Source organism: Globicephala melas, chromosome 20, assembly GCF_963455315.2.
Source record: "Globicephala melas chromosome 20, mGloMel1.2, whole genome shotgun sequence".
Taxonomy (NCBI): Eukaryota; Metazoa; Chordata; class Mammalia; order Artiodactyla; family Delphinidae; genus Globicephala; species Globicephala melas.
This window is the reverse complement of record NC_083333.1, coordinates 36,271,356-36,285,421: the sequence shown is the minus strand read 5'-3', so window position 1 is coordinate 36,285,421 and position 14,066 is coordinate 36,271,356. Positions and strand designations below refer to the sequence as shown.

Below are 14,066 nucleotides of genomic sequence, written 5' to 3'. Positions count from 1 at the left end.
TCTGACTAAAGAAAAATCGGCACCGCTTCTTCTACCTGAGGCATTGATGTTAAGTAAGTCAGAGTTGGCTCTGGAAGGGACTTGTTGTAAATAAGGAAGCACTTACCAGTCAGTCCCAATTTCACATTAGTCAAGGCCCTTGGTGGTTCTGTAAGTATTTATCTTCAGGGACAGTTCTTAGACCTTTCTTGCCTTGTGACACTTGTCTTGTCCCCCTAAAGAGAACTCTGGCTTTTGCCCTTTTTCTCTAAAGGCACATCCCCCGCACCCACACCCCTTACCAATGGGATCATTATTGTTGTCAGTGTGATGGGATGATTTCTGTTTTCCTTTTCAGTTCACCTTCCAACCAGAGTTAATGGGTCTGACCCGTCACTGTTATGCTGTGTTGTCCCTTGAATGTCAGGGTGGCTTCCTTGGCCCTCGTTAGTAGGACCTGAGCTTGGAAGGGAAGGGTTTGACTGACTCCTTCCACATCCCCTACCCTTCTCATTTGTGACCTCCCACAGGGGTGTGTGAAATGGCAGGGAGGTGTCAGGGCCACAGCCTGAGCTGTGGAATTGAGTGACATTGGCTGAGCTGAGTGGCGATTTAACCCAGGACCTTGATATTGTTGGTACCATGCAAGCGTGGAAATGACTTGCCCACTAGGATGAGCTTAAACACATCTGCTCAGATTTTCTTCCAGTGCATTAACACAGGGGCCTTCTAATTCCTAAGCATATCCAGGCTGGAAAGCTTCTGCAGCGTCCGCCCTGAGATTGGAACTGCTGAGCCATTTTCATTCTGTGAAGTATTTTTATAGATTTTTTCCTTCGGATACATCTTGGCATAAATGAAACAACAGACTTAACATTTTAAGAGGAGACTCTCATTTGCCTTCAGTTAGTTGCAACCTTCATTTCTCAGCTATAAAAATTGAACAGATATGTGAGTATCATGGGTGGAATGAAATTAATTTTTACCACCCACAATAGTTCGTTAGTGAAATAAGGAATGTATTTAATGGATCTGTGCTTGGTGCGCCTAAAATTATTTCACCATAATGAAAGGTCTTGAAAGACTAAGAAAAAGTATGATGACAATTAAATTGCCTATCTGAACAGTATTACTGTAGAGAAGGAAAACAGAGTCTTAAAATAGCTCATTGTAGAGTTGAAAAAGATGGAGCAATCCACAAAGGAAGCACAGAGATGTTGCAAATAAAATGAGAATCTTTTAAAAAAAAAATACCAACACGGTTCTTGTTCTTTCCTTGCATGGCGTCCCAGATTTTCAGGACCTTTCATGCTTCCATTTCATTTTCATGGGGGGTGTGACTTCAGTTTGATTTCCTAAGCGAGCTCTATTTCTCTGCTTTCAAAGGTAAACCTCCATTCTTCCCAAATGTACAAAAACAAATAAGCAAAAAACCAAAACCAGATGTACAGTAAAGCTTTGTATTCTTCATGGTTGGAAACCTACTAATTAAGAATTTGACACTCCCGAAGAAAAAAGGCCAACAGGGCAGAAAGACAATAGGAGGGAATAGTTAACAAACAAACTTTCCCTCAGCCCTTGAATAGCGCCCCTCCTATATAATATCAGAGGTAGAAGGGGATCTTAGCAGCTGGACCAAATAGTCCAACACCTTCTTTTACAGATAAAGAGAATGAAGTATAGAGAGGGCAAGCGATTTGCTCAAGGGCACACAGCCAATTAGCGGTCAAATAAGTAGAGAATACAGTCCAGTGCCTTCCCTCACAATAGCATCCAAACGCCAATTGTCACTTATTTACTTTGATAAAGGCGTGCCAGCACTTCAGCACGTATCCATTTTTATAGCTATTAGTTTTTATTAATGCATCTAATTAAATGAAATAAAATTCCTCTGAAATGTCCTCTAATGCAGACTTTTCACAGATCCTATTGCAATACTAAGTCCTTTGAGCTCCATCCCAAGCCCCGGTGAGTGCGGTTAGAAGGTTTTCCTGCAGATCCTACCTCAAGCCAGTGGTTAACAGGCATTCTTTGGTTTGTTAGGTCAAAGAATGGTAACCCTCCTCAGAGTGAGCACGTTCTGGAATCATCTTAGTCCCATGAGGCTTGTTTGTCTAGGTCTTACCTCCCTCTGCTCCTCTTGACTCTGCAAGAAAAAATCGAGGAATAAAACCCAAATTTCTTTCTCGTTATCTGATAACATTGCGCCAACGCCACTGTTTTACGTTTCTGGTTTTCCGGCTGCTTGTGTTTTTATTGTCTGAACTTAAAACTAATTTTAATGACAGATAGTCGTATTCTGGAAGATCAAGAGAAGGGTGGGTGTGAAGTCTAGAATTCAGTGTGTGTCTTGTCATTTTGCTCCAATAATTCAGTGCTTAACTCTGTGCTGGGCATTTGGTATGCAGGGGGCAGGAATAAAAAAAAATAGATATGAGGGTCCCCGTACTCAAAGAATTGTTAGTCTGGGGGAAACAAAATAAACAACTGGAAATTATAGGTGGGTTACCGATCATAAAATAACCCTTACCGCTGGCCCTGGTACCTTCATAGAGCGAGCTGAATTAGTCTCTTCTTTCTGCCTGTCTGTGGCAGTCCCTCTTCCCTCATCACCCAGGGGGAGAGAGGGGCTAACATGGCTGGAACTAGGGTGAGGCAAGTGAGGCCTTGCCTTGGGCACACAATTTAAGGGGGTACCAAAAATCCAGCAGCTAAGATTTTATTTTATTTTATTTATTTTTAAATGATCTGTCATGACCATTAGTTTCTCTATGGTCCTGACTTAAAAAAATTTTTTTTTTATTATTTTTATTTTTGGCTGCATTGGGTCTTCATTGCTGCGCGTGGGCTTTCTCTGGTTGCAGTGAGCAGGGGCTACTCTTCGTGTGGTGTACGGGCTTCTCATCGCGGTGGCTTCTCTTGTTACGGAGCACGGGCTCTAGGTGTGTGGGCTCCAGTAGTTGCAGTACGGGGGCTCAGCAGATGCAGCACGCGGGCCCTAGAGCATGCAGGCTTCAGTAGTTATGGCGCATGGGCTCAGTAGTTGCGGCCTGCGGGCTCTAGGGAGTGTGGTCTTCAGTAGTTGTGGTACACGGGCTTAGTTCTGCGGCATGTGGTATCTTCCTGGACCAGGGATTGAACCCATGTCCCCTGTGTTGGCAGGCGGATTCTTAACCACTGCCTGAAGTCCCAAGCAGTTAAGATTTTAAATAGTGCATTAAACTCCAAATTAATGCAAAAACACCCATGAACAACATATCAGTATTTAAATAGAGAACAAGTACTACTGATTTTTCCTTTTTACCTCAGGCTCTAATATAGTTTGGCATGGCTTTTGGAGTTAACATCCAGAAATGATGCAGAGTAAGTGTGTGTGTGTGTGTGTGTGTGAGTGAGAGAGAGAGAGAGAGAGAGAGATGAATCACAAAGCCGGAAGAAATCTTAGTACCCAAAATTTAGTCCAATTTTATAGGCAAGGAAACTGAGAAGTTCAGTGTCTCACCTTAAGCCAATCACAGATATCTTTAAAAATACTAAAGCTCGGGGCTCTTAGCCACCAGTCCTGTGAATACTTACACAATAATGGTTTCCAAAGCAGAGGAAAACTCATCTCCCCCCGCAAAGAAGGCAAGCTCAACAAATTGGTCAAATCAGAGCATTTTAATGGGCCACAGACATAGAGATAGAGCTTTAAAAATAGCTAAAGATCCCAGAGCACATGCATAGTCTCTCTTTGGATCCTGTGCCTATAAGGATTCCAGAAAAATAAGGCCTGGCCTGGAGACCCAGTCGCTATCTGATTTTGGATGGCAGTGCTTGCAGGGGGTTGAGGGGTAGAAGAGGTCCTGGTGTCAGGCTCAACTGGTACTCCCCCGGCCCTGGCCATGAGACCCGCCTGGTTTTGGCCATTGGGGCAAATACTCTTTTTCCCACGTACCCCTGCCTCCTTCTTTGGCTCTGTTCACAGGTGACTTTGCTGGCACGGCTCTTCCTCACGTTGGCGTGGTTTGACCTGAGGTTTGGGCTTGTGCTTTCGTTCTGATTCAGCCAGAGGAAGCCCTATCAGTGACTCAAGCCAGTTCACTGGAGTTTGACGATAGGGTTTGGGGCCAAAATGCCAGCCAGAGTAAGTGTCCCTTTGCCTCACTTTATCCTCAGTGAGTATAGCTTCCCTTATGACCTTGTAGGAAGGAGTGGATGGTGGAGGGAAGTTTGGTTGTTCCAGACTGGTTCAGACTGGCCCAATTGGACCAGTCATACAGTCCTCAACCTACAAATAACTATCAAAATCCCACTTTGACAAGACTTAGAATACAGTCCAGGTACATGGTGATCATGAAAATTCCTGGTCCTCCTTGCTCCTTCCCCATCCAAGTCTCGGGGGACAAACTATCCTGTACATACAAGGGTTCTGAATACAGCAAGAGTTCTGAAAAACTGATCAACTTGTCCCTGGCTGCTTGGGACTTTCCTGGTTTTAGCACTGAACATCCCAAGTCCCAGGAAACCAGCGTAGTTGGTCAGCCTCAGTGACCAGCAGCCAGTGGTCACTAGGCCACACGGTGATCTCAAGAGTCATTAAAGAGGTAGAGCATTTGACCCTTTCTCAAGAACAGGATGGAACCCCAAGTGAGTGGAGTAAGGGGCAGCTGAACTTGCTTTTCAAGTTTGGGCATGGGAACTCTGGTAAAACCTGTCCTTCAGCCTCTGATAAGAATCACCTGCTTTTGGTCAGGGTCTGAGCTGAGGGCTGCACTTCCAAAGCAGTAAGAGTTTATTACTACCCCCATGGAACTTGGGCTGCGGGTCAGAGGTGTCCTGTGAGGATCCTTGAGTAATCGGCAAGCACTGATGCCAGTAATACATTTGATCCCTATCACCATCAGAATCGGGGCAGAGGGAAAAAAGGCAGGAGCTACAGGACCCAAATCTCCAAGGACAGGGTTTCCAGCATGATACACCCTCCTGTAAGGCCAACCACAGAGTACCTCCACAGGCACCAGGCTCATCCTGTCCTTGGCCAAGCCTCTCTCCAGGGGCAGGGCTGATGGAGGTGTGTGAGCCCCTCAACACCTGCAGTCCCGCACCTGAATTTTTAAGAGGCAGCTGAGGACAAGAAGGCAAGAGAAGAAATGAAGGCAAACCCATCAGTTATCGTTTCCCCTTTGGTGCACTTGTGTGTGCACATACACACTCTCTCTCCAGCCTGATCAAAGCATGGAGAACTCTTACGGGAGGAATCAGAAATGTGAAGTCCCAAATGAAACCAGAAATGAGAGCAGAGTAAGTGTCTGAGTAGCAAAAGTGGTGTGGGCGCCCAGCAGCTCAGGCAGATTTCCAGTGTTCAGGGTTTCCCTGGGGCATGTTCACAGAGTCCGTTGACTCAGCGTATCTTAAAGGCACCACTTAACCTCCAGTGATAACTTCCATCACACTGGAATACACAAAGGCTGCAGAGGTTCCAAAGAGATCACATGCTACGGGAGGATCTCACAAGAGGGTATGGTTATGGAATGAGTAGCAGGAAAGGATGGGTAAGATGTAGATAGAAAGATTGGGAGGTATAACAGATGAGGGGCTGACAAAGGCTCCGATCAGAGAGCTGGAAGAGGTTTAAACAATGTGGGTTGAAGCAGGTAATAGTCTTGTCTACTCTTTTTTTTTTTTTTTTTTAATTAGAGTATAGTTGACTCACAATGTTGTATTTCTGCTGTACAGCAAAGTGAATCAGTTACACATATACATATATCCCTTCTTCTTTAGATTCTTTTCCCATATAGGTCATTACAGAGTATTGAGTACAGTTCCCTGTGCTATACAGTAGGTCCTTATTAGTTATCTATTTTATATATAATAGTGTATATATGTCAATCCCAATCTCCCAATTTATCCCTCCATCCTCCCCTTTCCACCCTGGTAATCATAAGATTGTTTTCTACATCTGTGACTCTATTTCTGTTTTGTATATAAGTTCATTTGTACCATTTTTGTAGATTCCACATATAAGTGATATCATATGATATCTTTCTCTTTCTGACTTACTTCACTCAGCATGACAATCTCTAGGTCCATCCATGTTGCCGCAAACAGTATTATTTTGTTCTATTTTATGGCTGAGTAATACTCCATTGTATATATGTACCACATCTTTTTTATTTAATTAAAATTAATTAATTTATTATTTATTTTTAGCTGCGTTGGGTCTTCATTGCAGCGCACGGGCTTTTTCTCTAGTTGCGGGGAGCGGGGGCTACTCTTTGTTGCGGTGCGCGGGCTTCTTATTGCAGCGGCTTCTCTTGCTGTGGCTCGTGGGCTCTAGAACACAGGCTCAGTAGTTGTGGCACATGGGCTTAGTTGCTCCGCGGCATGTGGGATCTTCCCAGACCAGGGCTTGAACCCGTGTCCCCTGCATTGGCAGGTGGATTCTTAACCACTGCACCACCACGGAAGTCCTGTACCACATCTGCTTTATCCATTCCTCTCTCGATGGACATTTAGGTTGCTTCCATGTCCTGGCTATTGTAAAAGGAGCTGCAATGAACACTGGGGAGCATGTATCCTTTTGAATTATGGTTTTCACTGGATATATGCCCAGGAGTGGAATTGCTAGATCACATGGTAGCTCTATTTCTATTAGTTTTTTAAGGAAACTCCATACTGTTCTCCATAGTGGCTGTACCAATTTACATTCCCACCAACAGTGTAGAAGGGTTCCCTTTTCTCCACACCCTCTCCAGCGTTTATTGTTTGTAGATTTTTTTGATGATGGCCATTCTGACTGGTGTGAGGTGATACTTCGTTGTAGTTTGATTTGCATTTCTCTAATAATTAGTAATGTTGAACATCTTTTCATGTGCTTTTTGGCCATCTGTATGTCTTTTTTGGAGAAATGTCTATTTAGATCTTCTGCCTGTTTTTTTGACTGGGTTGTTTGTTTTTTTGATATTGAGCTGCATGAGCTGTTCGTATATCTTGGAGATTAATTCCTTGCTGGTTGCTTCATTTGCAAATATTTTCTCCCATTCTGTGGGTTGTCTTTTCGTTTTGTTTATGGTTTCCTTTGCTGTGCAAGAGCTTTTGAGTTTAATTAGGTCCCATTTATTTTTGTTTTTATTTTCATTACTCTAGGAGGTGGATCAAAAAAGATCTTGCTGGGCTTCCCTGATGGCGCAGTGGTTGAGAGTCCGCCTGCCGATGCAGGGGACATGGGTTCATGCCCCGGTCTGGGAGGATCCCACATGCCGTGGAGCAGCTGGGCCCATGAGCCATGGCCGCTGAGCCTGCGCGTCCGGAGGCTGTGCTCCGCAATGGGAGACGCCACGGCAGTGAGAGGTCCACATACCGCAAAAAAAAAAAAAAAAAAAAAATCTTGCTGCGATTTATGTCGGAGAGTGTTCTGCCTATGTTTTCCTCTAAGAGTTTTATAGTACCCAGACTTACATTTAACTCTTTAATCCATTTTGAGTTTATTTTTGTGTACGGTGTTAGGGAGTGTTCTAATTTCATTCTTTTACATGTAGCTGTCCAGTTTTCCCAGCACCACTTATTGAAGAGACTGTCTTTTCTCCATTGTATATTCTTGCCTCCTTTGTCATAGATTAGGTGACCACAGGTGCATGGGTTTATCTCTGGACATTCTATCCTGTTCCATTGATCTATATTTCTTTTTTTGTGCCAGTACCATATTGTTTTGAAGACTGTAGCTTTGTAGTATGGTCTGAAGTCAGGGCACCTGATTCCTTCACGTACATTTTTCTTTCTCAAGATTGCTTTGGCTACTTGGGTCTTTTGTGTTTCCGTACAAATTGTAAAAATTTTTGCTCTAATTCTGAGAATAAGGCTGTTGGTAATTTGACAGGGATTGCATTGAAGCTGTAGATTGCTTTGGGTAGTATAGTCATTTTGATAGTATTGGTTCTTCCAATCCAAGAACTGGTATATCTCTCCATCTGTTTGTGTCATCTTTGATTTCTTTCATCAGTATCTTATAGTTTTCTAAGTACAGGTCTTTTGCTTCCTTAGGTGGGTTTATTCCTAGGTATTTTATTCTTTTTGATGCAGTGGTAAATGGGATTATTTCCTTAATTTCTCCTTTTGATCTTTCATTGTTAGTGTATAGGAATGCAAGAGATTTCTGTGTATTAATTTTGTATCCTGCAACTTTACCAAATTCATTGATAAGCTCTAGTAGTTTTCTGATGGCATCTTTAGGATTATCTATGTATAGGAACATGTCATCTGCAAACAGTGACAGTTTTACTTCTTCTTTTCTAATTTGGATTCCTTTTATTTCTTTTTCTTCTCTGATAGCTGTGGCCAGGACTTCCAAAATTATGTTGAATAAAAGTGGCGAGAGTGGACATCCGTGTCTTGTTCCTGATCTTAGAGGAAATGCTTTCAGTTTTTCACCATTGAGAATGATGTTTGCTGTGGGTTTGTCGTATATGGCCTTTATGATGTTGAGGTAGTTTCCCTCTATGCCCATTTTCTGGATAGTCTTTATCATAAATGGGTGTTGAACTTTGTCAAAAGGTTTTTTCTGCATCTATTGAGATGATCATATGGTTTTTATTCTTCAATTTGTTAATGTGTTGTATCACATTGATTGATTTGCAAATAATGAAGAATCCTTGTTGCATCCCTGGGATAAATCCCACTTGATCACAGTGTATGCTCCTTCTAATGTGTTGTTGGATTCAGTTTGCTAGTATTTTGTTGAGGATTTTTGTGTCTGTGTTCATCAGTGATATTGGCCTGTAATTTTATTTTTTTGTGGTATCTTTGTCTGGTTTTGGTATCAGGGTGATAGTGGCCTCATAAAATGAACTTGGGAGTGTTCCTTCCTCTGCAATTTTTTTGGAAGAGTTTCAGAAGGATAGGTGTTAACTCTTCTCTAAATGTTTGATAGAATTCACCTGTGAAGTCATCTGGTACTGGACTTTTGTTTGTTGGAAGTTTTTAAATAACAGTTTCAATTTCAGTACTTGTGATTGGTCTGTTTCTATTTTCTATTCCTGGCTCAGTCTTGGAATGTTGTACCTTTCTAAGAATTTGTTCATTTCTTCTAGGTTATCCATTTTATTGGCATATAGTGCTTATACTAGTCTCTTATGATCCTTTGTATTTCTGTGGTGTCCATTGTAACTTCTTTTTCATTTGTAAATGTGTTTTCCTTTTCTTTTTTTTGGCTGCATTGTGTGTTCATTGTTGCGTGCGGGCTTTTACTAGTTGCAGCAAGTGGGGGCTACTCTTCGTTGTAGTGCGTGGGCTTCTCCTTGTGGTGGATTCTCTTGTTGTAGAGCACAGGCCCTAGGCACGCAGGCTTCAGTAGTTGCAGCACACAGGCTCCGTAGTTGTGGCTCATGGGCTTAGTTGCTCCACGGCATGCGAGATCTTCCCGGACCAGGGATTGAACTCCTGTTCCCTGCATGGGCAGGTGGATTTTTAACCACTACACCACCAGGGAAGCCCCTTCATTTCTAATTTTATTGATTTGAGCCATCACCCTCACCCTCTTTTTCTTGATGAGTCTGGCTGAAGGTTTATCAATTTTGTTTATCTTTTCAAAGAAACAGCTTTTAGTTTCATTGATTTTTTCTATTGTTTTCTTTGTCTCTATTTCATTTATTTCTGCTCTGATCTTTATGATTTCTTTCCTTCTACTAACTTTGGGTTTTGTTTGTTCTTCTTTCTCTAGTTGCTTTAGGTGTAAAGTTAAGTTGTTTGAGATTTTTCTTGTTTTCTGAGGTAAGACTGTATTGCTATATACTTCCCTCTTAGAACTGTTTTTGCTGCATCTCATAGGTTTTGGATCATCGTGTTTTTGTTGTCATTTGTCTCTAGGTATTTTTTTGTTTGTTTGTTTTGGGTTTTTTTTGCGATACGCGGGCCCCCCCACCACTGCGGCCTCTCCCGCTGCAGAGCAAAGGCTGCGGACGCGCAGGCTCAGTGGCCATGGCCCATGGGCCCAGCTGCCTCACGGCACGTGGGATCCTCCCAGACCAGGGCCCTAACCCGTGTCCCCTGCATTGGCAGGTGGACTCCCAACCACTGTGCCACCAGGGAAGCCCCTGTCTCTAGGTATTTTTTTTTCTCTTTGATTTCTTCAGTGATCCATTGGTTGTTTAGTAACATTGTTTAGCCTCCATGTTTTGTGTTTTTTACAGTTTTCCTATAATTTATTTCTAATCTCATAGCATTGTGGTCAGAACAGAAAGATGCTTGATATGATTTCAAGTTTTAAAATCTACCGAGGCTTGATTTGTGGCCCAAGATGTGATCTGTCCTGTAGAATGTTCCATGTGCACTTGAGAAGAAAGTGTATTCTGCTGCTTTCAGATGGAGTGTCCTATAAATATCAGTTAAGTCTATCTGGTCTCATGTGTCTTTTTTTTTTTTTTTTTTTTTGCTGTACGCGGGCCTCTCACTGTTGTGACCTCTCCGGTTGCGGAGCACAGGCTCCAGACGCGCAGGCTCAGCGGCCATGGCTCACGGGCCCAGCCACTGCGCAGCATGTGGGATCTTCCCGGACCGGGGCACGAACCTGTGTCCCCTGCATCGGCAGGCGGACTCTCAACCACTGCGCCACCAGGGAAGCCCTCATGTGTCATTTAAGGCTTGTGTTTCCTTAATAGTTTTCTGTCTGGATGATCTGTTCATTGGTGTAAGTGGGGTGTTAAAGTCCCTCACTATTGTGTTACTATTTCCCCTTTTGTGGCTGTTGGCGTTTGGCTTATATATTGAGGTGTTCCTATGTTGGGTGCATGTATATTTACAATTGTTATATCTTCTTGGGTTGATCCCTTGATCATTATGCAGTGTCCTTCCATGTCTCTTGTAACAGTCTTTATTTTAAAGTCTATTTTTTCTGATATAAGTATTGCTACTCCAGCTTTCTTTTGATTTCCATTTGCATGTAATATCTTTTTCCACTTGCAGTCTGTATGTGTCCCTAGGTCTGAAGTGAGTCTCTAGTTGATAGCATATATATGGGTCTTGTTTTTGTATCTATTCAGCCAGTCTGTCTTTTGGTTGGTGCATTTAATCTATTTACATTTAGGTAATTATCAATATATATGTTCCTATTGACATTTTCTTAATTGCTTTAGGTTTTTGTAGCTCTTTTTTCTTCCCTTCCTCTTTTGTTCTCTTGTGGATTGATGACCATCTTTAGCGTTGTGTTTGGGTTGCTTTCTCTGTTTTGTTTGTGTACCTATTGTAGTTTTCTGGTTTGCATTTCCCATGAGGTTTTTGATACAGTAGCCTGTATATATACAATGTTGTTTTAAGTTGCTGGTCTCTTAATTTCAAATGCAATTCCCATTTCCTGCATTTGTACTCTCCTCACAGTTGCTGGTTTTGATATCATATTTGTGTGGGGGTGATTTCCTACTATTACTTTATGTTTGCCTTTACTGGTGAGCTTTCCCATTTGTCATTTTGTTGTTTCTAGTTGTGGCCTCCCCTCCACTGCCCCCCAACCCTGAGAAGTTCCTTTAGCATTTGTTGTAAGGCTGGTTTGGTGGTGCTGAATTCTTTTAGCTTTTGCTTGTCTGTAAAGCTTTTGATTTCTCTGCTGAATCTGAACGTGAGCCTTGCTGGGTAGAGTAGTATAGACATAGTCTTGTCTTATAGTCACTTGTGTATAGGTCTAATTTATAGACATAAATTAGGGGATTTATGTCTATAGGGGATTGTGCCTAATTCCCCTTCCACTCACTTCCTCCACTTTCAAATGACAAGATCCATAAAGACAGGGCTATGTTTTATTCGACTTTGTAACAACATAAGTGCTTAAAACAGTGCTTTTAACATCATAGGTGTTCAGGAAACGTTTCTGATAAAGTTGAAGTGGAATTGAAACAACGATTTATTAAAGTTTAGGGCATACACCTTGGGACAAAGAATTGATGCCATATATGTAAAGATAAACCTAGTGAAGTAAACTGATGTTCACATCAGTTGTAGCAAGAAACATCAGTGTGCCCCCAATACAATTACGGATTACGTTTATTGTATGTATAAGCCAAGTTTTTAAAACTGAAGCGTGAAAAGTACGTGGACTTCTTCGAGATCATACACATCCTTTCAATGAATACAACTTTCTCTCTTTACAGTTAGTCCGTAAAATCAGAATATAAATCATGTAACTCAGAATGACCAACGTGGGTAAATTAGAAGGGCTTTGTATTTGCAGTACTACACAGGCTGGTTCTACATTAGGGACAGCTGATCCCCCCACCCCCGCCCCGGGAGAACGAAGGGTTTATTATTACTTGCAGCAAATAAGAACACTGGGGTTGTTTCCCAAAGAAGTGTCTCTCCAAACAACAAAATTAGGGGACTCTTAAGCTGTGGGTACATGCATGTCCATGAAGGGGCTCGGACAGTAGGCAGAGTCTAAGCTTTAGTTGATTGATTGAAGGGGACGGGCTGACCTTCAGCACCAGGGAGCTGCTGACTGCTGGCTGAAACTTTTGTTGATAACATTTCTTCACTCCTCAGTTAATGCTTATCTTCCTTTTCACTTTGGTTCCTATTATTTTACTTCATCCCCCACCATCTGTTCTTCTTTCTTTTCCTTTCTGTCTTCCTGTATTAAAGGGACTAATTACCCACATGCCCAGTCCCTTCTAGGGGCCTCTGTCCCTGTACACGGCCCTGCCTGTCCTTTCCCTGCCACTTCACTCCCCCACCAAAATTGCTGCTGGTTCCCGCTCTCCCCAAGGCCCGACTGCTCAGCTTTTCCTCAGGGTCCATGAGAGGATATAACCATCACCCTCTTACTTGTCTAAGTAGGTTTCTGTTCTTACAACCAAAGGTGTATCTCAAGCCCCTACCCCTTCCTTCCTCTGTTGTAGGTACACCTGCCAGCGGTGCCCGGAGGAGTTGCTCAGCCTCCCTCGTGTCAGCCAGGATGTAAAAGGGAGACCGCCTGGCCTGCGTGCTCAGAAGCATCAGAATATTTAGAAATGGGCAGACGGTTGGTTGAATTTTCTACCTTTTGGGGAACGTTTCAGTACCTTGTGGACAAGGCTCTTGGACTCCATTTAAGCACCTTGTTAAGACCACTGAATGAATTTTGTTGTGCAAAGCAAGAAGTAGTCACATGGATACTGCCCCTGAGCCCTGCCTAGGTGGTAGGCTTAGCTGGATAGAGGTGGTTAGGGATTTAACTTTTTTTTAAGAATGAAAAACATTTAAAATTGGGAAAGAAAGTGGACTTTATCTCCTTAAATGGAATGACTGTAGAACAGCAAAACCTTTTTCTATCTCCAGCAGGGAACTGTGGCAGGAGACTATGAGCTTTATGGGGAATTACTGGTATTATCAAAGGCTTTTCAAAATAGACTTGAAATGAATAGTTGTGTGCCTGTTTTATTACTGCCTTGTGAGTTTACATTTTGTTTTTTGTACAGTATTTTTCTCCCCCTTATGAGATGGTTGCTAGGGCTTGCGAGCAAATAACGTTTATTGTGTTGAATTTGGGACTGAACATAATTACCTTACAATTGGGGTTCATAGTGCCATTTTTGACAGTTATATTATGAGCTTTTTGAGGAAAATTGAGCCCACATGCTGTAAGCTGCTTCCTATTCAGCTGCCCTTCAAGCTTTGGTGTCTCGGCTCTCCCTGCCCCCACTCCTCTGCCGCGGGGCAGCCTCGGGACCAAATGCTGCTGGAGGAAAACCAGACAATCCAGTGTGGGTACCGCCAAGCTCCAGCACTGTCTCCTCTGAAAAGCCCCTTGTCCCCAGTGTGTTTTTCCGGATGACTCCGTGGACATGCGTCTCTAGGGATGCTGCAGTTGGCTATCACTACAGGCATCCTGCCTTTCTCCTACCGGGAAAGTCGTGAGTAAACAGAAGTTTTGTAAACAGAAGTTTTGTAAATCGAGTCAATACTCCTAGCAACCTCCTTGACCATTTCAGAGATGCTTCATCTTCATTTCTGGCCGGTCTTTCGCTGGTAGCACTTCTTACCTAATCTGTCCCATAGCGTTTCTGTAAAGGAAGGTAATGAGCGGTAAACAAACTCTTAAATGCACCAGGGGAGCACAGTGCTTACAGAAATCCTTCTTAAATAAG

At 42.8% G+C, this 14,066-nt stretch overlaps 1 long non-coding RNA gene across 3 annotated transcripts in view; it reads right to left on the bottom strand.

Annotated features, from left to right (window-relative positions):
• Positions 1-12,037: 12,037 nt before the first annotated feature.
• The window catches only part of LOC115845398 (uncharacterized), a 94,964-nt gene continuing 92,935 nt past the window's right edge, over positions 12,038-14,066 (bottom strand). For all 3 annotated transcript variants that reach the window (XR_009560361.1, XR_009560360.1, XR_004036439.2), the window contains one exon: positions 12,038-13,982. This is a non-coding gene — a long non-coding RNA (uncharacterized lncRNA). The remainder of the gene's footprint in view (positions 13,983-14,066) is intronic.